General features: G+C 41.4%; 1 long non-coding RNA gene across 2 annotated transcripts in view; it reads left to right on the top strand.

Annotated features, from left to right (window-relative positions):
• Positions 1-22,749, top strand: part of LOC135411528 (uncharacterized) — a 31,711-nt gene extending 8,962 nt beyond the window's left edge. Inside the window, exons 2-6 of one of the 2 annotated variants that reach the window (XR_010429189.1) lie at positions 1,122-1,157; positions 1,698-1,758; positions 20,075-20,208; positions 21,974-22,066; positions 22,540-22,749. This is a non-coding gene — a long non-coding RNA (uncharacterized LOC135411528). The remainder of the gene's footprint in view (positions 1-1,121; positions 1,158-1,697; positions 1,759-20,074; positions 20,209-21,973; positions 22,067-22,539) is intronic. The other variant, XR_010429190.1, reaches the window with a different exon arrangement.
• Positions 22,750-25,344: the final 2,595 nt, after the last annotated feature.

The following is a 25,344-nucleotide window of genomic DNA, read 5'->3' as shown; positions in this document are numbered from 1 at the left end:
AAATCAATCTCAGTCACTTTCCTTAAAAGAAGAGGAAAATCTGTAATTGCACTGATATGAAAAAATCCATAATGACACTGGACAACTGCAGTTTTGGTTGGATAATATGTGCTGAAAAACACATGTGTGCTGATTTCTGTTTTTTTTTCTGTATGTGTAAGATCCTGGTCTAATCTTAAAAGAATCTACCTGTTACAGTTTCCCCATCTGGAAACTAAAATAACCATAGTGTCTCTCTGTCTCTCTAGGACTATGAAGAGACCTAGAGCTAAGCAGATTTTCTGACATGAAGCTATGGAAATAAATAATATTGCCATTATTCTTGCTGAATGCCTTTGAACACTGTCTGTCTTTCATAATTCTGTCAGTGGCACCTGATTTAACAGCTGCTGAGTGTCCATTGCTTATGTTGAGTTCAGGTGGAGCTGAGGGACTCAGCATGGATCTGTTTCACAACAAGGTCGTGGAAAGGCATCCAAAATGCTTTCTCTGCTCCACAGTCATATATCGTGCAGCCCAACTTTTTTTCTCCTCAGTTTTTTAAAAGCTAATAACTGTATGACTATGGTCCTTTAAAATGTTTGTTATAAAACATTTTGCTTTTTTCATTAACTCAAAAATCTGTATTTTGAGTGAGATGTGGAGTCATGTTAGAGGCTGGTGGGAGGATAGGGTGAGGCAGGAAGGGGTGAAAGTGATAGCTTGGTCAGTGAGTGCTAAATCTCTACTAATCTTCAAAGCAAGATATAACTCAGGATTTTTCTTCTGTTTCTTTGCAAGCAAAGGCCATTGTGTTTCCATCCTTGGCTGTGTCAGCAGTGATAGCCCTTTTTTGCAGCATTGATTGTTGACTTCCCCTGACACCATATCACAACCCATTAGTGCTGAAAACTGACAAGCCCAGCTGCAACAGCAAAATGGCAAGTTTAAAAGAAAATATACAAGGGACAGGCACAGAATGCTATTAGTATGAAAAAGTAGTTGTTTTTTGTCTTACCTCTGTAAAGGTCAAGAATGCAAACATTTTTTTTCTCTTGCTTACAACAACTTGTATATTTTTTTAATAACATAGCCATTCTCTTCCTCTTTGTTTTTGTTTTTTTTTTTTTTTTTCATTCAAGGTGTAATGTGGGTTTTACAAAAGCAACCATGCTGAGGTGAGTGAAAAACAACCCTTCCTTTTTAGGAAGCTCGTAGGGAGTATTCTGCTTATACATATGTATGGAGTATGAGTTTTTTTGTAAGGCAGAGATATTTCAGAGAAATTAATGGCTCAGCAGTTTCTGGGTACTGGGTATCAAGCTTTTATGTTGTCTGTAGATGGGATCTTTCTTTCTTTCTTTCTTTCTTTCTTTCTTTCTTTCTTTCTTTCTCTTCTTCTCTTCTCTCTCTCTCTCTCTCTCTCTCTCTCTCTCTCTCTCTCTCTCTCTCTCTCTCTCTTTCTCTCTTTCTCTCTTTCTCTCTTTCTCTCTTTCTCTCTTTCTCTCTCTTTCTCTCTCTTTCTCTCTCTTTCTCTCTCTTTCTCTCTCTTTCTCTTTCTCTCTCTCTCTCTCTCTCTCTCTCTCTCTCTCTCTCTCTCTCTCTCTCTCTCTCTCTCTCTCTCTCTCTCTCTCTCTCTCTCTCTCTCTCTCAGAGTGGTGTCAGCACTCTGGAAGGTACAGTAACAGTAATGACAAATGTTCCTTCTGATTGTACAGGTGATTCCCCAGGGGAAGAAAGCAAGAGCCTTCGTTGTCCCAATGCTGTGTACTTACAGAGGTAATGGGCTTGAGCAAGGGCAGGTAACTTTTCAAAACCTTAGTGCCACGGTCCCCATTTGATATCAGTCAGAAGGCAGCATGTATGTTTTGCTCTGTCAAAGCCCAAGGAACACTGCAACCCAACAAGTAGAGCCTAAGCCAACCCAACTTGTTGCAAATGGTTATCTGGCAGCAACAGCAAACTGGTGAAATACATTAAAATTTTTTGTCTTATGAGGAATGGCTGAGGGAGCTGGGTTTGTTTAGTCTAGAGAAGAGGAGGCTCAGGGGGGACCTCATTGGTCTCTACAACCACCTGAAAGGAGGTTATACTGAGGTGGGGGCTGGTCTCTTCCACCGTGCCTGCAGTGAGAGGAAATGGCCTAAAGCTGAGACAGGGGAGGTTCAGATTAGATATTAGAAGAAAATTTTTTCACTATTAGGGTGGTCAGGCATTGGAATGGGTTGCCCAGGGAGGTGGTGGAGTCATCATCCCTGGAAGTGTTCGAGAGGTGTCTGAATCTGGTGCTGGGTGATGTGGTTTAGTAGTTCAGGGGTTACAGTAATAGTGCTGGGTTGGTGGTTGGACTGGATGATCTTGAAGGTCTCTCCCAACCTTGATGATGCTATGATTCTATGAAAATTAAAAGAAAAAACCTGAAAGACTGAAAGTCAAATTAAGTAAAAAATACAAAATTTATTTTGAGCCCTGTAGGGCAGTGAGGATACAAAAAAATTTAGGTTAACAAAGTAATGAATTTGGTTTTGAACAGGTGAGATCTTTTAGACTTGGTTTTGCAAATTGATAGCCATGGATACAAAGGACATTCATCTCAAGTTATCTATTCAGACAATTCTGTCATCACAAACATGAGTTCTTTCAAACTTGTATCTATGGACATTTGTGTGGCAACCCCCCATTTTGCTAGAATGTTACAAAGCAATAGTTTCTGTCCCAAGGTGCTTACAGTTAAAGAACTACTCATCAGATGAAGGAAATGATACTCTCATCCCAATTATATGGGTGGAAAGCTGAGTCTTACAAACCAAGTAACTTATCCAAGGTTATACTGGGCACCTCTCCTGAAGAATGATTGCCATGTGTTAAGGTGTGGATTTACAAGGTCCAACCTACTCTGTTCAGTTTCTTGATGATTCTGTAAGCATCTATTAAAATGCTTTTGTATGATGTAGCTCAAAGTGATGTGTGTGGGTAGAGAATGACCACATTAAGGCAGAGTAGCTAGAACTTAGTTGATATCCTATTTTTCTATCATCTTTGTCATTTATTCAAGCCCTGGGTTAGTCACTGAGGATGAGCTGAGCTTCATTCTCTCTTTATTCATTGCTACAGAACTAGCTGGCATTTTAGGCTTCCTTGTTTTTCCTTTCTCTTCTGCTTCCTTGATCAACCCAAAACTTTATGAAGTTCTCAGACCTGTTTATGAAATTTCTTTTTAATGCATTGGAATTTAGGTCTAGTTTATCTTCACATGTTAGCTACAGTTTTAATTGTGGATCAGATTCCAGAGGGATACTTGCCAAAGTTTATTTCTGTGTGTTGTGTCAGGTATAAAATGTAATGCAGCATGGTCTTATATTGTATATGAAGTTATAGTCATGAAGAAGCGTTATCATGGCAATCCTACTCCAGTCATTCATGGGCAGTCTTCTCCAACTAGCCAAAATTTTTGTAAACACTCAAGTATCCAAAAATCTGTCTTCCTCTTTATTTTCTCCAGTTTTACACAGGAGTGACCCCACTGAATGGGGTCAGTAATGATTCAGGCTTCAAACCTCATTGGAGTAGTTACCTCTCAAAGGAAAAAAAGAGTGGAACTTCAAGTAGTTAAAAGGGAAAACAGACGAAGGCATGATTACACTGAGTTAGTACTTGTCTGCTTAATGCACCTAGCTAATCCAGTTGTCTGGATCTGAATACAGAGCTTGCTGCTGTTTTTCCTATATAGAAAAGCAAAGTTTACTTCATGGCTTTGGGCTCAGATGACCTCATTTCTGAGATTTTCTGTTAATACTCAGTCACCCTTGTCAACTTTGCAAAACAAATATGGGTCTAGTGGGAGAAAAGCATGGAAGGAAGGCTTCCCATCATCAGGGTTAGGCAGAAAGGCATTTCTCTGCGTTCTTCAAGGCTCTGTACTTTCACTGAAATTGCTCATGTCTCAGTGAGTCAGTTCAAAAACAACATTTAGTGAGATTTCATCTGTCTGGTTAACCATTAGTTTAAACTGTTGTAAAGCTACCATGGTTAACTTTAATAAAAATAAACATCAGACAAAGCCAGACAAAATGCAGAATAAATTAATGCTTGCTTGGGAGCCAATGCCTATATAAGAATATATGTCTGTGTTGTAGATGATGGTTGATTTTTAGTTGGTCTTGACTATAATTTTGGATGGCATTGTGGCCCAGTGGTGTCAGAGTTCATTCATTTACAGGTAAATATGTAAATGCAGGTGGAACTTGACTTGTATGGTGCTGGCTCACTCTTTTTCTGGGCATCTCTATGAAAAGCCTGCCATGCAGTTTTCCAGCTGTCTCTAGCCCTGAGCACTCCCAGTCAGCCGTACTCCGCTTTGACAGGTGTCTAAAATCTCAGTTATCTGAGCTGCTCTGTTCTATGCACTCCTTTTGTGTCTCTGAGATACCATGGGACAGAGTAACAGTGCAGACTGAGTGCTCCATGCTGTTTCAGATATTGAAAGGAAACTGGATATCATGGAAGTTGTTGCTAGAAGTGTACTGTTGCTCTTTAATCGGTCCTCCCAGTGCTAAAATATACACCAAACGAGGAAACAAAGTATCTGTCCCTGTGAAAAGCATCTGGAACTCTGCTCTACTTAGTTTTCCTTAAGACCATTAACGAAGGCTCTCACTTTAAAGGGTGCTTTAAAACTGACTCTGTGTATGCTTTAGCAAGAATTTTCAGAATTTTCTTAGGCAGCAGACACTTACGTGTAAGGTAAAGCACTATAACGTGATCATTTATTTAATTCAGTTTCAACTCTCCCTGCCTCCTTTCCCCCAAATGCTGATTGGGTATTCCTCATCCACAAAACACATCCTGGATTTCTTTTTCAGTGCTGTGTGGGCAGACGGTCCATGCGGGACACAGCTTGAGATATCTTCTACCTTTATGACGGGAACTACATTTGGATGGAAAAAAAGTCTTTCTGTTCTTTTAAAGAATTTCCCTCCTCCAGAAAAGACCTGTTTGTTATTAAAACCAGTAATGGTAGCACAAGGGAGGGAAACTAGGTTCTTGGAAAATCTTGCAAAGCAATTAACATGCTGAATTCTTTGGACAATAGGCATCAACTCTCAGAATGAGAAGGACTCTGATTTAGGCACTGAATTAAATGAATGGTTTTTTAAAATCATCTCAGCATACTCAGCTTTATTGGAAACCTGTCTCTTATTTTAGTGTGTGAGATTTGAGCTCTTTTGAGACTCTGTCTCAGAGTAGCCAGAAGGACTTTTAAGACTTGGCTTCTTCATGGTTTTCAAGAATTTTGCTATGAAAAGTTTCCCTTGGAAATACCTTGTTTCCTGCTTAGGAGCCAAATTCTTCCTCTTAATATCAGTGACATACAAATGCATAGCAGAGATTATATATGAAGGTATTTTGTCTGTGAAGGAGAAAGGAAGCTTACAGGCTTGATGGGGTGAGCAGCACCAGCTGATGTGGGAGGGAGTGAAGTCATCTCCCATTTCTATTCCGTTTGAGAAGAGCAGCCCTTCAGGGTGCTTGCACTCCCTTACCAAGTGTGCCGAGCTGGCAGGCGGTGACAGAATGGAGACACCTGAAGTAGCTTTCAAACAGTTATTTTGGGTGCAAGGAGTAGTCTGGTTGTGGCAATGCAGAGCTCTATAAAAACAGCTGATTTATTTGCCAACCCAGCTCCCATGTGTTGATGATACCCTAGAATATACTCACTGCCTGTGGAGATCTAGGTTTCTTGTTTCCTTTCTTCTGTGAAGAACCAGAACTTGGCCACTTCTGTGCAAGACAGTTACTTTTGTAGTAGTTAGCTGTGAGTTAGTTTTCTTATATCATGTTTGGGCAACTAAATAATTATCCTGCTTTGAAAAGTGCTGAGTCTACAATGGCTCCCAGTGAAGTGAAGAGAATTACAGACTACTCAGCAATCTGGAAAACGAGACCTATTACTTGTTAAATATGGAGCTAGGAACAGAATTTATGATGTTCATTTTTTGAAATTTGAAGCTTCATAAACTACAGCTTATATTAGGACTCTACACATAAAAAGTTGCTAAAGTCTAGTAAAGGACTGGTAATCATAAATGACTGATCAGTTTCAACAAAGTCCAACAAGTTGTTTGGAGTTTTTTTTAATGCTGCTTAAAATTGCCTATAATATACCCATTTATGTACTTTGAATGTACCTTCGACCTCTGTTACGTGAAAGTTCTTTTGTCAATTTGAAATCTCCAGAACATCATGTGTGGCCCTGATTTGTGGAAGGGATTCTTTGGTTGAAATGGCTGCTGACTTCAATGCAGCACAAGAATCTTAGTTTGGGAACCCAAATAATGTGGTACTGTAGTCTTGTGGACAGCTTAACCAGGCAGAGAATGGAAGCAGGTTCCTTGAATAATGTTCCTTTGTCCACCATCGTGAAATCAAAAAGCAAATCTTTTGAAAAACACTAGGCAATAATTCCTGTGGGACTTTCCTAAACTCATCCATCATGGAGAAAATCCAATTTTCCTTCTTTTTCTATTGTACTCCAAGAAGTCTTGTGACCAGTTAGGTCATTTTGGCTTTAAACATTAACTTGGATAAGACATTTTAAGTTAGTAGAGGCTTTTCAAAAGTTAGACCGTAATCCTAAACTCATACCCTAAGAATAATGATGCATTTTTTTTGTTAGATGTTAATGATTTTTGAGTGAAAAGTATTTTGTTTATGATTTTGTTGAATAATGATAACTAGTAGTGACTAGTTGTGACGGATTTTAGGAGGTCTAGGAGGCGTGTGACTTACCACCAGAGAGTCGATTTGAGACTATTTTACTCTGTCAGTGTTCACTTCTGTGGATATTTAGATGGTAATAAAGTGTCAAGTCTAGTGTTTTGGTTAGGCTGTATCCCAGTTACACCAAACTATTAAAATGTTCATTCATTAATTCATTAATTTCCTGAGTGCTTCAAAAGTGTCCTGCAAAGATATTTTGCCAACCATGTTTGCATAAATTCCCCATTGTACTTTGCATTTTTATTAAATAAAGGTGGTGTTTGAAATAGCTTATAAATTGGCAGAATACAAATTAGTGGAAAAGCAAATGTTAAAGAGTCAGTGATGTCTCTGGGTGAGCTTTGAAAAACATTTTATTTAGAACCAATTGTGTGGATGTATCATTTATTTCTCTGCTTTCCCCCTTCCTACATTTGATATAACTAGGGAAATTTGCATGGAAACTGTTTACTTGTTCTGACTGTTTATTTTATATGCACCTGCAGTTTTAATGCTTGTCTTGTGACATCACTGTTCATTGCTGGAGAGATGACACCGATGTCCGAGAAGTGATGGTTTGTAAGACTGAATGCTTTTTGAGGCTGGGAATGACTATAAAACCTTTAATTCTCTTGGGCCACCAGTTTTTGCTAGTTGATGACTGTCATTCTTGTGTGGAGTCAAAAGCCATCATGTACTGGTCAGGACCTCTGTGTATGTGTATGTTCCACAAAATGACCACTCTCCTGAAAACTTCACTGCAGAAAACCAGCTGTTCCTGATCATGGGAGAGCATGTTTTCTTGTCATTCTTACTCAGGACACAGATTTATTTGGCGAGGAGGATTCCACTGATGTTTGCCTCGTGTTTTCTATGTCATAACTGTTCTTTGTCTAAATAGTCACCTCTGTCTCTTTCAATTGAAATCCCAAGCCTTTCAGGAAAATTGAACTCCTCTAGTCCAGTTTCGGCAGGGTGGGAAGCTATGGCTCCAGGTCAAGGAATAAGCAGTTATGAGATTAAAAATACAGGAAAAAAATAACCTTCCTTTGATATGTAGATTTATATGAATGAGAAGTGACAGAAACAACATAGCACAAGAGAAAAAGATCTATCTAAATATACTGCATTTTCCAAAATGTTCCTGGAGTTGTAGGAAGCCCCTTAAAAGCACCCCATGTCTTCTCCAGCAGTAGATGGACCAGAAGAGAGTCAGCCTTTGTGAAACCAGCTTCCTTTAACATATTCAGACAGTGGATCTGTTGGTTTGAGTCATTGCTGGGCAGAAACTGAAAAGACAGTGACCACTCCTTTCGCCTTTTTTTCCCTTCATACTCAAAATCATTTGCCACACCTCAAGTCTCCTACAGAACGTGACTTACTGGTCAAGTTGCAGTCCCTCACCTCCAGCAAGCAGGAGGTGGCTGGGTTGCTCCTTTAGCAGCCCATGCTGGTAGCACACCACTGCTCACCCCACGGGGCTTCTTACAGAGCGACTCGAGTTGTTCTGGCCTCTCTCCGACAACTCGGTTTGTCATTTCTGTCAGTCTGTGGCACATAACCACACATGCACAGCAGCTGCCAGTGGCCGGGGGGGCCTACGATCCTCATCTTTTCTCTGAGCTCAGTTCTCTCGCACACTGGCTCGCTACATCGCAGTCTTTTACTGGCAATAGGCTCTGACCTCTTTCTGTGCATCTTAAAACACCCTGCTGTGTGGCTCCAATGGCACGCAGACATTTTCCCTGTTTGCTAGTGTGTCTCCCCCTGCTTTCAAATCACCTCTTCAAAGTCCATTTGGTATCAGTGGCTTGGGTTTTTGTTCATTTTTGGATGGTGATGGTTGTCTTTGATAGCAGGATTTTAATTTTTTTTACTCTGAAAGAAGGCACTTGTCCTTTTTAGATACATTTGAATAATTGCTAAAAATAAAATCAAAAAAATCAGGGCTCTGCTCTGCAAAGTAGTTTTCAATCCCCTGAAGAGTAACATGGCTCTTTCTGACTCCACACAGGCAGACAGGCCTAATTCAGCTGTCTGTTGCATGGTATGTTTAAGTGGTTTTGTAAAACAGTGTTCTCTAAATGTTGACAGTTTAATGGATTTCATTAGTGGCTGCCTACTGGCTGAGGGCTCAAACCTGCTCCCACCAGGGTCAGCTCATGTGAGTTTAAAAGTGGCTGTGTGGAGGACCACCCTTATCCTGTCAGAGCTGCTCCAAGAGCTGCATCTGGAGCCCCAAAAGAAGAGCAGGCATCTTCTGCGCCCCCACATCGACAGCACAGTGTGGGACATGGCTGGTGGATGCACGTAGTCGTGCATCTTTCTCATTAGGCAGAAATGGCACCAAGGCTCCATCATACACTAAAGATGTGTGGATCTTCTCAGGGTCTCCTCCCAGATTGTCGTGTAGGTGAACTGGCTTGGTTCACTGTCTTGGGGAATGAAGGAGTGTCTCTGGTACGTGAGAACATGCTTATGCTTCGTCCACTGTGCCTGTGAGACCTGTAGCTGCATAGAATGTCTGGTGACCCTGTAAGTCCCTTTTCTATTAGCAAATAATGGTCATGATTTTGTTCCAGTCACTGCCTGTTAAGTTGGATAACATATGAAAAATAGCCTCATCAAGGTAAGTAATAGCTGAATCAAGTCTTTGTTTACACTTTGTGAGGTCAGAGGAAGTTTGACTGCTTTGTCTGGAGCACGTGTTGGAGGAATACTTTGAACACTTGAAAGTGTTAAAACTAATAATATGAAATTTTAGAATAAGCAATTATTGTATTCCTTTTTCTGAACAAAACAAAGGAAAATATGGTCCTAAGAAGCCATAAGTGTAATTTAGAGCCTGTTTTAATCATATTGCATGTTAGGCTGTTCCCAAACCGAAGTGAAGAAGACACTCCAAAAGTAGCATAAGTAACTTAATATTTTTCTGGCATATTGAAAATCTAGACAATGATAATTAGCTGTAACAATTTCAAATTGAAGACAAGTCATATACTTAAAAATGAATTCCAGCATCTGTTCTGTGATGTCTCATGATTTCCTCAAATTTCTTTATTTGGGGGGGGACTGAAAATCCCTATGTTAATGCCTGTCCAAAGATGGTTTCTCCTCTATTCATCCTGAAAAGGACTGTGTGAGGTACCTGTGTCTGGATTAGGCACTAGCTAAGAGAGAATGGTGCAGACTACCCCTCGCTTTGGCATTATGAGCATCAGGACTGCAGCGTAGCTATGCCCCATGAAATACCAGCAACTTCAAGCTCAGGTTTCTGGGTCCAGATCTGTTCCCATGTTCAGCCCGTTCTGATGGTCCTCACACTTCCTCAGATGATTTAGGTCAAGTTTATTCTTGTGTGTCTGCTCCTATGTGGCTGCTCTGCTCTGGAGTAGGGGAGGGAAGGCACTTAAGGGAGAGGCAGCCTCTCCATATGCAGCATGCTCTTTGCCTGGCAGCTTAATCTTTCCTGCAGCCTTCCTGGGCCTATTGATGGTGCAGGTGAGGCAGTCAAAGAGGTATTCATTCATTCCCTAGCCAAGCTGACTACAGAGCTTTTTAGGACCTGTTTTACTCCATATCTAATGGACATTTTTGCTCCTTTTGTTCTCCAGTAGTAGCTTTTTCTGTCATGGTTTTCTGTTGAAGGTAGGCAAGAGCAGTGAGATATATAAGCAGGTCTTTCATACTCCAGTAGAGGTCAGATACCTACCTACAGTAAAGGAGCTAATTCATTACAGCATGATAGATTATAACAGCTTATTTGGAGCCCTATTATATAAATCACTTAAATGTGTATTTACATAACATTCCTATTAATTACCACAAAGACTGTAATGACTGTGAGCTGTTCCAGTTTATCTTGTAAATATGTATTTAAGCAATTCTGTTACAGGTAATATTTAATCAATAGACCATAACAGATCATTAATCATGCCAAACCTTTGTGTAAAAAGTGAATTTGTACTGGTGGAATGTAATGGATCCTTTGGAGTACCATATAAAATATTACACTACTTTACAGTGCCACTAATGATACATGTTAAAAGCCTTAATGTGACCTGCTGTATGGTAGGTCTGTGTACTGACACGTGTGCATATTTTTCTTCAGGTAAAGAAGTCAAGAAGTTACTCAGCAGTAAGTCTTTTGAACACTTGCAAGGAGCTGAAAGACAAGCTCCAAGAGGAAGCACCTACCATATGTTTTCTTGGCTGAAGAGGTGCTGGGGAAAAAGTGTGTGTAAAGTGTTTATATGCATACCTGGTATCTGTCATTGTATCTGAGCACCACACAATAGTGTTCTACAGCATCAGTCATGGCAATGGCTTTGGAAGGCAGAGAAACAATCTCATCCTCACCTTAGAAGTGGGGGAAAAGTGGAGAGACAGACCATGCAGAACACTCAGGACATACAAGTGCAACAGGAGAGTCAAGATCTATCCCACCCTGCACTCTTGCCCTCAAGCAGATGAATATCAATTTACTTGAGTGTAGGCAGGTAATCCCACTATTTTTATGGAAACTTAAGACATTGTCTCAGGGGAAACGTGTGTATGTTCAGACGCCAGTGTTTAAGGGGTAGTGCTTTGGTGGTCTTCACTAAACTCTTCAAAACACTGGTGCCAAAAATTGAGATCACCATCAGGGACCTATTTTTTAAAAGACTTGATGCACAGTGCAAATAGAAAAGAGAAAGTAAAAACCTAAAGTGCTTTAAAGAGCTCCAATAAAAGTCCTAAGAGGTTTGTTTTCCTCACACAGTACAGAAGAGCAGTCATGTCATCAGAAAATAGAGAACTTAAAAACAAAATCCTAGTTACTTTACCTGTGCCAGCAACCCAACTTGATTTTAAACAGACTGTTTGGGAGAGGGAGGTGAGCAGGATTTTGTGCAGAACTGAATTATCAAGTATTGTAACTGCACCACTGTGAATCCACATGATGTACTGCATCCGTGCTTGCCAAACTGTCCTGGAAAGCTGGCCTCAAGCTCTAGCTGAAGTCATAGCTGACAGTTAAGAGCCAAATTGTGGTCATGTAAGTTGGTCCACTGGCATTATGCAAGACTACTGCACGGTTAAGGTGCACCATGTTGGTGCTCAGACTAGGAATGTAATTCTAGAAACTGTCCTATATTGTGAGCATGCCATGCAGCTTGTGGTGAACAACAGTGCCTGCTCAGAGAGAACTCATGGCTGAAATAGCAAGACAGTCTTAGTCCAGGACCATAATGTATTGGCAAAGCTTTATGGGAAGTCTGTGAATCACTGGCTCTGGCCAACTCCACTGATCTCTTGTTTTCATAAGCACTAAATTCACTTAATTTTTTTAAAAGGCTTTTATTAATGGTTCCTTTGGAGCTTTTGCAATCTGTTGTCTAATGCAAGCTTTGATTAAGTTAAAAAAAATTCTCTGCAATAACAGTTCTCCTGTGTAATAACTAATCAATATATGCTAATCGTTTGCTAAATATATTTCTTACAGAGAAATGGTTATGAAGTTAGGTGACTGCCAAAAAAAGGAAAAAAAAAAGAAAAAAAGAATCTTCTTTAATTCCTTAGCCAGTAGGTATTTGTATTTGTAAAATTTTAACCAGCTTTTTACTTTGCCAATTAGTATAAAGATTTTGTAAGCTGGCATGAATTCATCAGATTTTTTTAGAGATAAGTTATAAACCTGAAGAAAACATGGGAGGCTAACTGCACCCTGAATATAGTGTTGAAGCTGAGTGCTGCTGTAATAAAGTAATCTATTAAAAGGCTATCTTTCATTTAAGATTGCTTTCCCTAAGCATCTAAACATATTAACAACATCTGAAAGGCACTTGTAATTATATACACATCAGAAAAGATTTAAAATTACCTTCTTTGTCCACACTTAGAAAAACATCTCAGTCACTCTGTGATCTTATTTTACCTATGCACCTTAAAGCTTGTAAAAGCAAAATGGAAGAAGCAATCACCCATCAGAGAATTGCTCATAGGTGAACTTTGGCTGTCTCTAGTAGCATTAATTTTGCTCTCTGTGAACTGCACTTGACACCCTTGTAAGGTCTGGAGAAGTCTTCCCATCTCTGACTGGCCTGTATGACTATTTGCTACTAATTTGCACTTCGAAGATGATGCACTGGGAAAAAAAAAAAAGAAATAGCTAATTTAATCTCTGAAGAACAGCTTTCTGGCTAAATCCTTCAACTTTCTGGGAAGACTGCTCTTTACCTGTTCAGTTAGTGCTAGTGAAATCAGCAGTGTGCTTGCATGACTGGGAATTGCAGGAGTGTGTGCAGCAGCAAGACGGGAAACATGCTGCTTTAACCATACCATCTTCATGTTTGAACTCCAGCTGCCTTTTGCCTGATTGCTGACCATACTAATGAAGCTAAATGTCCTGCAACACTGTTGGTTTCATCTTTCCGTATACTGCAGAGGTATATTGTGTATAACACAGTAAGAAGCCTATATAACCTAGTCTATAACCTATTTGCTTCTGGCTTGGTATTTGGTTTCTGGACCAGGCACCAAGACCTGCAAAACAGTTTCTGGCAGTCCCATAGAGCAGAAGCACAGTGGCTTGAACAATATTGAAGTTTTTTGACAAAGATAGTAGTGATACTGTTAAAGTTGCTATGCCTCTTTACTTTGCTAGAGACCTGATTTTGCTTTCCTACTCAGACAAAAATACCTTTGATTTTAAGCCCTCACAGAAATTCCATTTGAAAATTTTCAGCTGTCTCCATTTGGCAGCTAGGTTTAGGAAGGAACATTTTCATCTGTCTCCAGTCTTCTGAGGCTACTGGTTGTTTGGTGAAGAGCATTTGAGCTAATGGAGCTCAATTGAATTTCCTTTAGGAATAAGATTCTTTCCTGAATAAGGACTGTGGGATCAGTTATTAGCTGTTCTGCTGAGTAAACTGAATACCCACAGAGCTTTTTAGCTTCTCCTTTGTGAAACCCATGGCTTTTAGAAAGGTTTGTGATGGTGATGGTGATTTTAATTGTGATACTACTCCTAAATGCCCAGGTACAGCTGAGAGGGGTACTAATATTCACTGCATGCTACCTACAGAATTGGTATGGTGGAAGCACAGGGTCCTTGCCTTGAGCACTTCCCGGTGTCAGGGTTTTCAAGATGATTCGTCGAAGAGTTCTACTTGCTGGATTTTATTTCTAAAATCATCTTTTTTTCCAAATGTTAATTCTCACAATGGAATATCAGTTATAAATGTATATGTTATTATGGCATTTTATCATATTTAAGAGGACTTCCCAGCATCTCCTTTGGCAATTTTATTAAATGAAAGTATTAATTTCCTCCTTTGGAAGGGAGAAAGTTGTGCACTTTGGTTCTAGCTATAGCAAACTAATGAAAAACTTATATAGAGCTTAGTGGAAAAATTCTGCAGATTTAAAAGGAAAATGCCATCTCCACCACACAACCGTCTGGGATGATTCAAAGCCAGATGAGAAGAGACTAGCATAATTTTACACCTCTGTATTGCAAGAGCAATTTCTTAAAAACTGAATATTGTCTTCGCTATGAAAATTTTACTAGTGTCAAAACCTCATTATAATACTTTTGGATTTAACACTGCCCAGATCAAGGCTGGAGGCAAGGGTGATGGGAGGTGGAGGGAGGTGGGGAATCTGTTGCAATCATGTGTTCTTCTGTTGTATCACACAGCACAAAGCATTTCTGGAGTGGAAAATGTATTTCCTGAGCTCTCTCCACTCCCACAGGTTGAGTAGAAGAAAAACCTTTTCAACGTTAAGGGAGATAGATGCAGTGGATTCTCTGTCATTAGAGCCGTTTAGGTCAAGACTTGCTCTACTCAGGCCACATCTGTATGTTGTAGGTGAAACTGGATAAGATGGTCACAGTGGTCCTTTTTTGACCTTAATGGTATAGGAAAATCCTGCAAATCATTTGCATAGAACACTGTCAGCAAGTATGCTTTAATTTCTTAGGCTGTTGTATAAATTGTGTAAAATCATATGCTGACTTACAAATGACAAAAGTATTAGGCCCGTTTTCTACTGTGCTGATACAAGAGAGGAATTAATTTTAAAAAAAATAATTCTGGTAAGTAAGCTGAAAGAGGACTAGAAAGTGCCTACTCTTTCAGACAGTGCAGAAAAGTCACTAATTGCTCTAGACTAACTTCACTGAAGTGCAGAGCAAGGGAACAGATAACATAAAAATGTATTAGTTGCTTTTGTAGCAATATAAAAGACTGCGGCAAGGGATTAGTTTTTTTCTGCTCAGTAAAGGAGGGGACTGTGTTTCTCACACACTCCACATCTCTTCCTATAGTTCAAGAATCTCAAGATGTAACAGTTTGGCAGTGTCAGCAGTGTAGTTTGACAACACACGTAGTGGCACAGCACTGCCCCACAGAACGGTGTCCTGACACCCTTTCAAGACTGCCGCTTGTGAGTAGAGTGTATGCTGAGAAAATTTTTATGGGAACATTCAGGCAAACAAACACAGATGGCTGCAATTGCTCTCCCCCCCGGCCCTTCCCTGGTGGGTAATCGGCACTAGTATTAAATCACATAATTATTGGGGGTAATACTGTATTATCAGGTCAGGCAAGTTCTCTTCATGAAGGTTCACCTGGTAAGTACCGCATGGTGATAGATGAGTTTTGTGTTACTTCACATTACTTGGGACTGGTGCCAATCAAATCACCTCCTGACTTGTGTACCAAGTAATCAGTCACACCCAGTATATCTAACTAAAGCTGTGCTTGCCTGGGCCAGTCTTCTATGAAAACAGCTGGGAAGCATGCCATATCAACCGTGTTCATGCGAAACAGCAGATAAAAGCGGCTAGAAAAGTTCAGCCCTGCCTTGAGTATGCGATGGTACTTCTGGCACTTGCAGGGATAAAAGACGGAGAGCCAGGAGGAGGCTGGGAGACAGAGTGGGTGAGCCTGTAGAGCAGTCGCGGTCACAGCACAGCAGTTGGCTTTCAGCTGGGGCAGGGGAGGAATGTGGGACGGTTCCCACAGCATCTCCCAGCTTTGGAAACCTCTTCCTTTCCAGCACCACATGCGCCACGCTGGCTCCAACGGCACAGTCGGATGTTTGCTTGAGAAACAGCTGTGGTGGTTTAACAAGTTATTGCTTGATCAGCTATTTGCTCCTGCTCCCCTTTGCCGAGGTGCAGTAACCGAATCCATGGGCTCTTCCAAACTGTTGCAGCGTGGAGAGAAACAGGCTTCGGTTCAACTGTTTGCAGGTATGGACAGCTGCCACGTCTGAGTCATGGGGGCAGAGATAAAGAGTTAAGGGGCAGCAACTTTTTAAGCAGAGACAGCTGTCTCCCAAACGAATGTCTGACTGTGCCATAAAAGACACTCAACACCATTAAACATTGGGCTGTCAGCAATAATTACAGAATGTGTTCACACTGTTTAAAAAAGCAAAAACTACAGAGAGGAAGAGAAGTGACATGAAAATTCAAATGTGAAGAAATTAAATAACTACACTTGGAAAAATAAAGTGTTGCTTATGTGACTGAGGAGTGTTGTTCCAAAAAATCCTCAATTTAGGAGCAAATTTTGCCAGTGAATCTTTCATGTAGGAAGTGGGAGTGATGAAGAGATAAAGTGCTTGGCCCTTTTGCAGTTTGCCCTTTTCTTTCTCTCTCTGAGTCTTGAAAGGTCCACAGGCAATCTCCACTGCAGTTTTGTAATGCTGATAGTTTAATGGACATAAAGTAACATATCAGGCACATCTATAACCTCACCTGTCTACTTCAGTGCACGTATAAGAAATTGCAAGATACATTTGAGCAGTGGAAGCTAGAGTCTGAAGTCCATCAGTGTATCTTGCAGTCAGTGAGGGAACACCTTCTGTAGAGTCACACTTTAGACATGGTCTTTTACATATGGTCATCACAAACAATGTCTCCAAGGGCTCCTAGTCAAAATAAATGGGTTCTCAACTGGTTTATGCTACATGTTTGCTTTCCTTGCAAAGTTACTTCTGAGTTTCTTCATCCTTGTCATTTTGGCCTGACTGTGTAACTCTGCATCAATGGGAAGGTGCGGTTGTAAAACCGTAGGCACTTGCAGTGGCCAGTAAAACCGCAGGACTTGCAGGAGGGGGTGTAGTGCTGAAAATGTATCCTGTTTAAGTGATTAGATTTAAAACTGCTTTTGTCTCTCCAAGGAGGGCATCCTTCTGATGCTCTACAGCATTCTAGTTCAGATAATAATAAAAAAATCTCCCCCATTCTCAAAGATGTGTAAAATATTATGGAAGAGCTATTCAGATCCCTTGTTTTGCTGGCTGAAGTAGAAGCACTTAGAAATGCTTTTTGAGCCTTGAATTCTTGCATTTCTGTCAACCTTTTGTGGAGCTTTTTGGAGTTGCCTGTGACTGTGCTTCTTGCCCAGCACCCTGATTTTGGCACCTTTGTCATTGGCTGACATGTTCCAGCTGATTTTTATCACGTTCACATGCACTTCAGGCTGACAACAGATATTCACTTTGGCTGCACTGTGCCAGCGCCAGGTACCCACTCTCTTTGTACCAAACACACCTGGAGTAGAGCAGCCATGCTTTGGCAGAACTGAGAGTGCAAGCTGTTACAAATGCTTCTGGCACTAAACTCTACGTGGGTACCCGCCTATGCCTGCCAGTGCCCTGCAGCCTCCCATCATCTCTTGCAAATAGTGTTCAGACTCTCTGAAGACTCTCTCAGAAGGACTCCTGGCTTCCCCTATGCACAGCAGCAAGTATTTGGGAACAAATTCTTTCTGCAGTTTGGAGCAGGATGTCTTGACTGGGAAATATGATAGAAGGCTTTGTGCAAATAGTCTAGAAAGTGGTAAATCAGTTCACCCATTTACAAAATCAATATATCACACAGGGAGCTGAACAAAACTTGGCAGCTTTGACTATATTCCCTTTGCACCTGAGGAACTGCTGAGTGAAAATGTAAGACAACCTTCACTCTGCCCTTTAGCAGGATACAGTAGCCATGGGCCTCACCAGAATATGCAGTGCAAGCCTTGCTCAGTAAGTTAGAACTTGAGAATTTTTATGCATAGGATGTCCAGCTGCAGGAATATTTTTCGTTATGGTATTGGATCATCATGTAGGAGTAGGTTGATCTTCTTGAGCCCCTGTGAGGCCCCTTGAGCCCAGGGTTATGTAGGGTCAGTCCTCCTTGGCAGTTGCAACCAGAACAGAGAAGTATGAGAGGTAAATCTGTTATTAATTCCCAAGTATTTAATCTGCTTTCTTTTATGTTAACCGTAGGATTAAAAGAATACATCACGGGAAAACTCGTGTTTCACAAATACCATCATCATTTTCTCATGCAGAATGGCTGGTTGAAATGTGGAGCTGGAAAAACACAACACCCCTTTAGTGCTTGGTAGGCTCCTCTGTCAGGCACTGACGTTAAAGGATATGGCTTTCCTGCTGACTTCAGCGAGAGGTAGGGCTGTTGGAACAGTTTTCCCTGGCTGTGCTTTAGTCATATGCATTTCCACATGCAGCAGGGTTAAGAGATTCATCGCCCTTCCTGACTGCTTCACCCTGGTGTTTGAAAGCAGTGGTGGGGAGCAGCGAGGGGAAAAGGAAGACATTAATACACAACGACGAGCTGAAACCAAAAGCTCAGTGCTGCATGTTCCCACCTCTCGGCAACTGTGAGTCACACACGTTAAACACATTTGTGCGCTGGTTGTGCGAGTTGTCCCTAGAATGCTTCAAACTTTTTATAGCTGCTCCCACTTGCTGCAGTGTCACCTGCTGGTGAGATCAAAGCACTCAATAGCACGCTCCCCCGCTCCATGCTCAACAAAGTCACCGGAGCCCTTGAAAACTCCTACAGATGTTTCCTCTCTGAAGACAAAAGGATATTTTTCTCCCCTCCCTTCCTCCTTCACACCAAAGAACAAACCCTATGCCTGGCTGAGTTTGTACCACCTCAGATTAATTGGCACTAATGCAAATGTTCGTGGCTGTGTGTGGGATGTTGCTGAGAGCATAATGGTTGTCGTATTTGCTTGCATGTGGTTACTCCACTTCAGCTGTGTAATTCATTGCTTTATAAAGTGCTTTACAATGCGCTACAGCACAGGAAGCTAATCATATGCCGTGGCAGACTATACAGCAGAGATTCAGAGTTACTGCAGGTCTCCTAAGGCCCATGCCCCGAAGTCACCAGTCCTTTCCATCAAAAGTCCCCCTCAAGTGAGTGTCTATTTTGCCACCTGGAACAAACTCTTAGAACTGCCAGAATGTCTGGAGCTTTTCTGCTGGCTCCTCATGGGATTCCCTTTCATCCCTTTTCGGTCTAATTCCTCTTTGCTTCCCTCCCACCCTGAGTTTCTCTCCCTCTTTTTAAGCATCTTATTGGCAGTGTACTCCAGGCATAGCAGTATGGAGGATGTACAAGAGTTTCCATTCTAAGGGGGTTATTTTGAGTTACTTATGTTTTTGGCTGCAATTTTAAGCCTTTGATATCAAGCCCAGAAGCAATTTTTTAATTGGAAAGTGTAAGCTGAGATAGGTACAAGAACCAAGATCTTTTAAAAAACACCACTTCCAGCTGTGTCATTTTAACAGTTCTCATAGATGTCAGGATGGATTGGTGTTTGGTTCTGCATTATATTTTGGCTCTTCTGGTGCTTTTGAGTGTTACTGGCTGGTGGTCACAGGATGTTTTCTTGTGAATGCAGACTCTGCTCTCTAGGTACCAAGCTATGCTCCAATTTCTAGCTTAGGAAATCTCTCTCTTTGACCAACAAGGCACTGATGAAGAAAGATGAGTTCCTCTGCTAGACAGTGACAACAGAAAAGCCAGCATGGAAGAAAGCAGTGAATTTGCCCAGTTGGTTGCACAAGCATTTCCCTTGGTCTGGTTTGCTGGCCTAGCAGAAGCTGAACCATGTAGAAGTTCATAGTTTAATTTATTTTCTAAAAATGCACAAAATTCTATTAGAAACCCTACATGACAAGACTATCAAATTGCAAACACTCAAAGGCTAAGGAAATGACAAAATTGAGCTTGCCTACCCAGCCTTAATTCTGTTTCCTTGCTTGTATAGTTACAATAAAGTTTAATTAGATTGTCGCATATTATTTTGGGGAGCTGCTGGAGCTGGTCTCCCGCCTCATTCATTTTGCATGCAAATGCAGTGCGAGGCAGTTTTTCTTGAAACATTGAGGGCCAGAGTTCCTCGCTTAGTGCAGGGGCTGTATGATGTGTCATAAATAAGATTGGTGTTCATAGAAGGCAAGAGCTGTTAATGTAGAATGATAATGAAGAGTTTGGATTGTGACAGAATAACCAGTTACTCCTTCACCCTGCCAGCCATGGACTGCTATTCCAGTCCCTCCAGTCCACGACCGAGGACGCCAAACTGGTATTGCCATACTGGCCGCCTCCCCAGCAAACTTATATATTCCCATGTTCCTGGGAACCATTCAGGAGAAGATGTCAGGATGGTAAGTGTCCTAATTCAGAGACCAATCCTGAGGGACACCTTGACCCTCTTAAATGTCCCATGGTAAGTTACTGCTGTGGGAATAACAACTGTTCCACATTTCACTGGGTCTCCTGCCTTAGAATTATAATCTTGTTGTGTGGTTCTTCACAGAGAAGTTTCTTCATAGATAAACACTATAAGGACACATTCTCTTTTCATTCTTATGAAGTGGTAAACATGAAATTCAGTTTCATGCAATAGAGTTAATTCATACTCAGGCAGTCATTACTGAGGGGTCAGCTATCAGTATTCCCTGTTTGGAGTTAAGGATGCCAATTGCTCCTCTGATAAAGATTGTGTATTTCCCCCAGAATGTTTTTTTCTGTTTATTTCTAAATGGTTTTAAGTGCCGGAGTGAGTTTTCCTTTTAGCTACAAATGCTGCTCTTTGAAACTGGAGTGAATGAGAGTAGAATTTAAGTGTAATAACAGAAGGCAGTCTCTGCTCCTGTAATTTCACTTGCCTCTTTCCCAGGTTCTTCTGCAACTGTAGCAAAATGCTGAATAACTTTAGAATTTCATCTTTAGAAAGCTAGAAAATATAGTCAAGGATGCTGGGCCACACTGAAATGAGAAAGGGCTCCCAGAGCACTGAGAAATGCTCCAGTTCTTTTAGGTTCAACCAGCCCTTTTCTGTTTGTTGCTTTAATTTATGTAAATTACTAGGGTTCAAGTAGATTTAATATTTATCATCCAAGACAGGAAGGGTCAGTCCTCCTTTCTTCTATATTCCCTCTACTGGAAAAGTGTAATTTCAGTAAAATGTCAGCATTTGTGATTTAAATACATTTCAGCAAGAAGATTTGCAAATTATTATTTCTGCTGTCCCTCCCCCAAAAGTGTCTCTTATTTTGTCTCTCAAATAGTAAGATCTAAGGAGTAAAGCAAGATGGCTACAGTTGATACATAACAAGGCTTAAAATCTGTTTCCTTTTTTTAAAGCTCTTAAGGTTCTTGAGAGTCTTTGGACTCACATTGATGATGGTGACCTGTGAGTGTCCAGCAGGATCCCTCCATGAGATCCCCTTTTTAAGATGAGATCACTAGACGAAGTAGCAAAATTATTTACTTGTTCATATTTACTATTTGGAGAGGTCACCGTTTGCACTGAAAGGATGTGTATACCCCATTGTGCCCCATGTTGAGCACGATAATCTCCTTTGATCTTTCTGTATTTCAATAATAAATAAGAACAATTAGGAACTTGTAAAGCTAGGTGTGATGTCAATGTAAGAGCCAATCTTAACCAATGACCTTGATTCGATTCCAGAAGACCAAAAATTGGACTGGTCTGGGACATGATGGGTTGTCATACCAACATTTTCTGGTAGGACCATCAGTTCCTACAGAACACAGGCTTTCATTAGAGAATTACCCCATGCAGCTACAGATACTGCAATCTTCACAAACCAGGTTCAGCGCCACTCCACTGGTGGTCAATTCGGGTTTTGAAAAGCAAATTCTATGCTATTCCACTCATTTTTCAGGCCTCATGTCTTCAGGATCATCAGGCACTTGACTTCCTTTAGCTCTATGCATCAGGTTTTAGTATATGTAGGGTGTTCTGGACATCCATCCATCTGTCCACAGCTTTTTGATGGCTGCTTGGACATGGGGTTTTTGTGCAGGCTTTGTCCTGCTGTTCATTCATCTTAGTTCTGGCATCACGGAGGACTGCAGGACCCGTTTTCTGACCACCTTTCCTCATTCTTGCTTTCTTATAAGTTAGTCCTGGACTGACAGGTCCTCCAGGGCTCTACAGTTACACTCACTCTGGAATAGAGCAGAAGTTCATCTTCTGGGGCTACAAGAGAGAGAGTGAGGTTCTTTTTACAAGGGTATGTAATGATATGACAAGGGGGAATGGCTTTAAACTGAAAGAGGGTAGATTTAGATATTAGGAAGAAATTCTTTACTATGGAGGTGGTGAGGCACTGGAACAGGTTGCCCAGAGAAGTTGAGGATACATTGTCCCTTGAAGTGCTCAAGGCTAGGCCAGATGGGGCTTTGAGCAACCTGATCTGGTGGGTGCCATGACATTTTGTTGTGTCACTATAGCTCACTCCTTTAAGATGTGGTGCATAACTTGCCATTTGTCCCCTCATGCTGGGCCTTGCAGGGAGCTATTGGTGGGTGAAAGGGTCTTCAAGAACTTTAAGGCATGGAGAAGGGGGATATCACAAAATGAGGGGCTCTGATGGTAAACAGGGTGACTGAGACTAATCTTGCAGGTAATCATTCTAGGCATTCTACCAGTTATGGTCTAACACTATGGCTTTCTCACCCATTAGATGACTTCTTAAGCAAGAGGATTTGTGGAATATTATGCATAAGGAGAGAAGAAAGCTGAGGTGCCTGTCCAAGCCAAAGTCACTTTGCATCATTTCGACTCTTCTAGAAAGATTGTGGTGGAAAGGAAAATTTCACATTTCTTCCTCTCACTCACCTCCTTAAAACAGCACATTAGGGCCTTATTAAAAAAAAGAGTATTTAAAAGTCCATTAGCTTCCCCACTGTTTTTTGTTTTATGAAGCCTTCTGTATTTTAATTTTACTTGAACACTTCAGCTGCTCTCAGTGAGCAATTTCAGTTTGGAGCCCCTCTCTCCTTCTCCCGCAGTAGGCCCATCACTGTCATGTTTGCGTTTCCAGGTCTGTGGAGGAAGCTATAACCTTAAAAAACAAACAGTGCAGATGTTTTCTTCTGGTAGGCCTCATACTGTAAGAAAACCCCAGAGCATGCAAAGAAATGAATATGACTGTGTGTGTGCATTTGTCCCTCTACGATCAGTCACAGCTTGTTGAGGGAAGGCTGTGCGTGAGGGAGAGCTGGCTGCACTCAGTGCCACAGCTGGGCTGGCCAACTCGTGCCTGCAGGGGCAGCAAGAGGGAAAGAATTAAAATCAATTGCAGGCAACATCCTATACTTCCTTTTTAACCCGCTGCAGCTGGGGAAGCTGGGGAAGACAGCCAGTGCGCGGAATGAGGAGAAGCACACAGGCAACTGCAGGGTGCAGGAGGGAACACTGTTTGGGAAGGAGAGGCTTTAGTTAAGGGCTGAGGAAAACAGCAAAGAGTTATAGGTTTATTCCTGAGTGGAGTTGGAGACTTAGAACACTGCTGACACGATCAGTGGAGAATAGCAGTCTTCTGTCTCTTCCTGAGAGCTCTTTGGAGAAAGTGGAGGGGATGCAGAGAGGCAAAGCATGATGGGAAGGAGGCAGTGGTATAGGAGAGGGGCTGGGAAAGACATGATGCTTTGGGGCAGCCGAAGATGAGCTGTTTTGCAAGCTGACTGCTCTAGTACAGTGAGGCAGAGGGAAGCGTGGTCAACAGTTGATGTACATGGTTCATTTAAAAGCTGGGATGTGCTCTCCATTTTGTTTACCAGTACAGGCGGTCCAAAGCATTGCTTTCTTAAGACTGCACTCAGTCAAGCTGTAAGAAAAGGAAGAATAAAGCCAGTGATATGAAGACTTTGAATTCCAGTCCATCTATCCAATGGCTAAAAAAAGTACTGCAAATTAGAGCGATAAATTTGAGTGTGAAGCATATGGTTGCAGAATGGCAGTTCCCATTTTTCCCCTTTCCTCTACATTTTCCCCTTAAAATCTTGTATGTGACCATTATGGATATCTGTTAAATAAATGGTAACCCTTTGCTTATTACTGGCTAGGGAATACGGCCATTACAGCGGAGGAGCCATTAGGTGTGTACTGTTTTTGTGGAAGCAAATGCAAAATGCTGCTGTGGCTGCAAGTTATCCAGTATCACCAAACGCTTTGAAAGTTTCCATGTTGGACATCAGTGTCCTCCAGGGCCAGGTAATTTTCCACTGAACTATGTATTCAGTGCTGGGTAGAAAGTGGAAGTTTGCACAGCTTGTGTAGCGGTTAAAAAAACCCCTGCCCCCAAAATACAATCTGAGTTTTATTCACTCATTAGATGATGTGTGTGAGCACAGACACTAAAAGTCCTTTAGGTTAGGTGTTACACATATTTGACCTGAGAAGTTAGCCAAAGTTCAGGGTACTGCTGCTTTTTTGTTAGAAGAGATCAGGTGGTCTGGATGAAATCTTGTATTATGACAAAGAATGCACAAGGAACTGCTCTCTTGAACCTGCGGGGGATCTGGTAGAAGATAATCTCTTTACGGAGAGGGTCAGGTCTCCCTGCCCTAGCTCCTGCTCTTCCAGATGCTTATTCTTTCCCCTTTTGTCAGAACAGTGACGAGGTCTTTTTTTTGTCTTTCCGCCCAGCTTTTCTAGTCTTGCTGTTTCTGTCACGCACAAACCCTCACAACATAATTGCCTGTTAAACCTCTCTGTCCACATGTGTCTTTGTTTTGGGAGATGGCACGTAGTTATGTTTGGGGTGGAGACCATTATTGTTTCAAACATCTGGCTTCATAAAGAACCTTAATGGCTTCTCTGAATTTATTCTGAATGAAAGGATGAAGTGTTACGCCCACCATCATACACTAGGTTTCACCCAGCTTCTAGCAATAAAATGACGGGAAGCCACATAACCTGTCAGGCTGCTTATTAAAGAAGATGTCAAGAGAGGACTATTAAGCCTCTCGGCTTGGAGGGGGACATGCATTGACTGACCTATACAGCAACTTGTGTTGCAGTGTTGAAAAGGCAAAGTTCAGGAAATTTCTCATCTTACAGAAAGGGGTAGACTGCTTAGATGGAGGAGCAGAAAGACATTTCCCTCAAGGCAATGGCAAGAATTGCCCTGAAAAGGATGTGTTGCTGTGACCTTGACTGCACTTCTCCCTGGCAGCAGGCTGTGGTCACAGGGCTCATAGGAAGTGGTCAGCACCATTCCTACAGGTCTGCCGATGTTTCAGGTAGGATCATAACTCATAGCAGCTTGACCTCTCCCTGTGCATCATGGGGTCATGTGTAAATCAAAGCCTTTGCCCTGACAGGTGACGACTTTGTGTGGTGTGAATCAATATATGTCCTGGACGAGCGACTTTGAAATACATATCACTTTAATATGTGTGCAGATGGGGAATTATATCATGTAAATGCTAATTTACACACCGGAAATACAAGTGAGTACTTAGTTCATCCCCCAACACCAGAG

The sequence above is a fragment of the Pseudopipra pipra genome, chromosome 3 (assembly GCF_036250125.1).
Source record: "Pseudopipra pipra isolate bDixPip1 chromosome 3, bDixPip1.hap1, whole genome shotgun sequence".
NCBI lineage: Eukaryota > Metazoa > Chordata > Aves > Passeriformes > Pipridae > Pseudopipra > Pseudopipra pipra.
The sequence above is the reverse complement of the archived record's forward strand: the minus strand, read 5'-3'. Positions and strand labels throughout refer to the sequence as shown.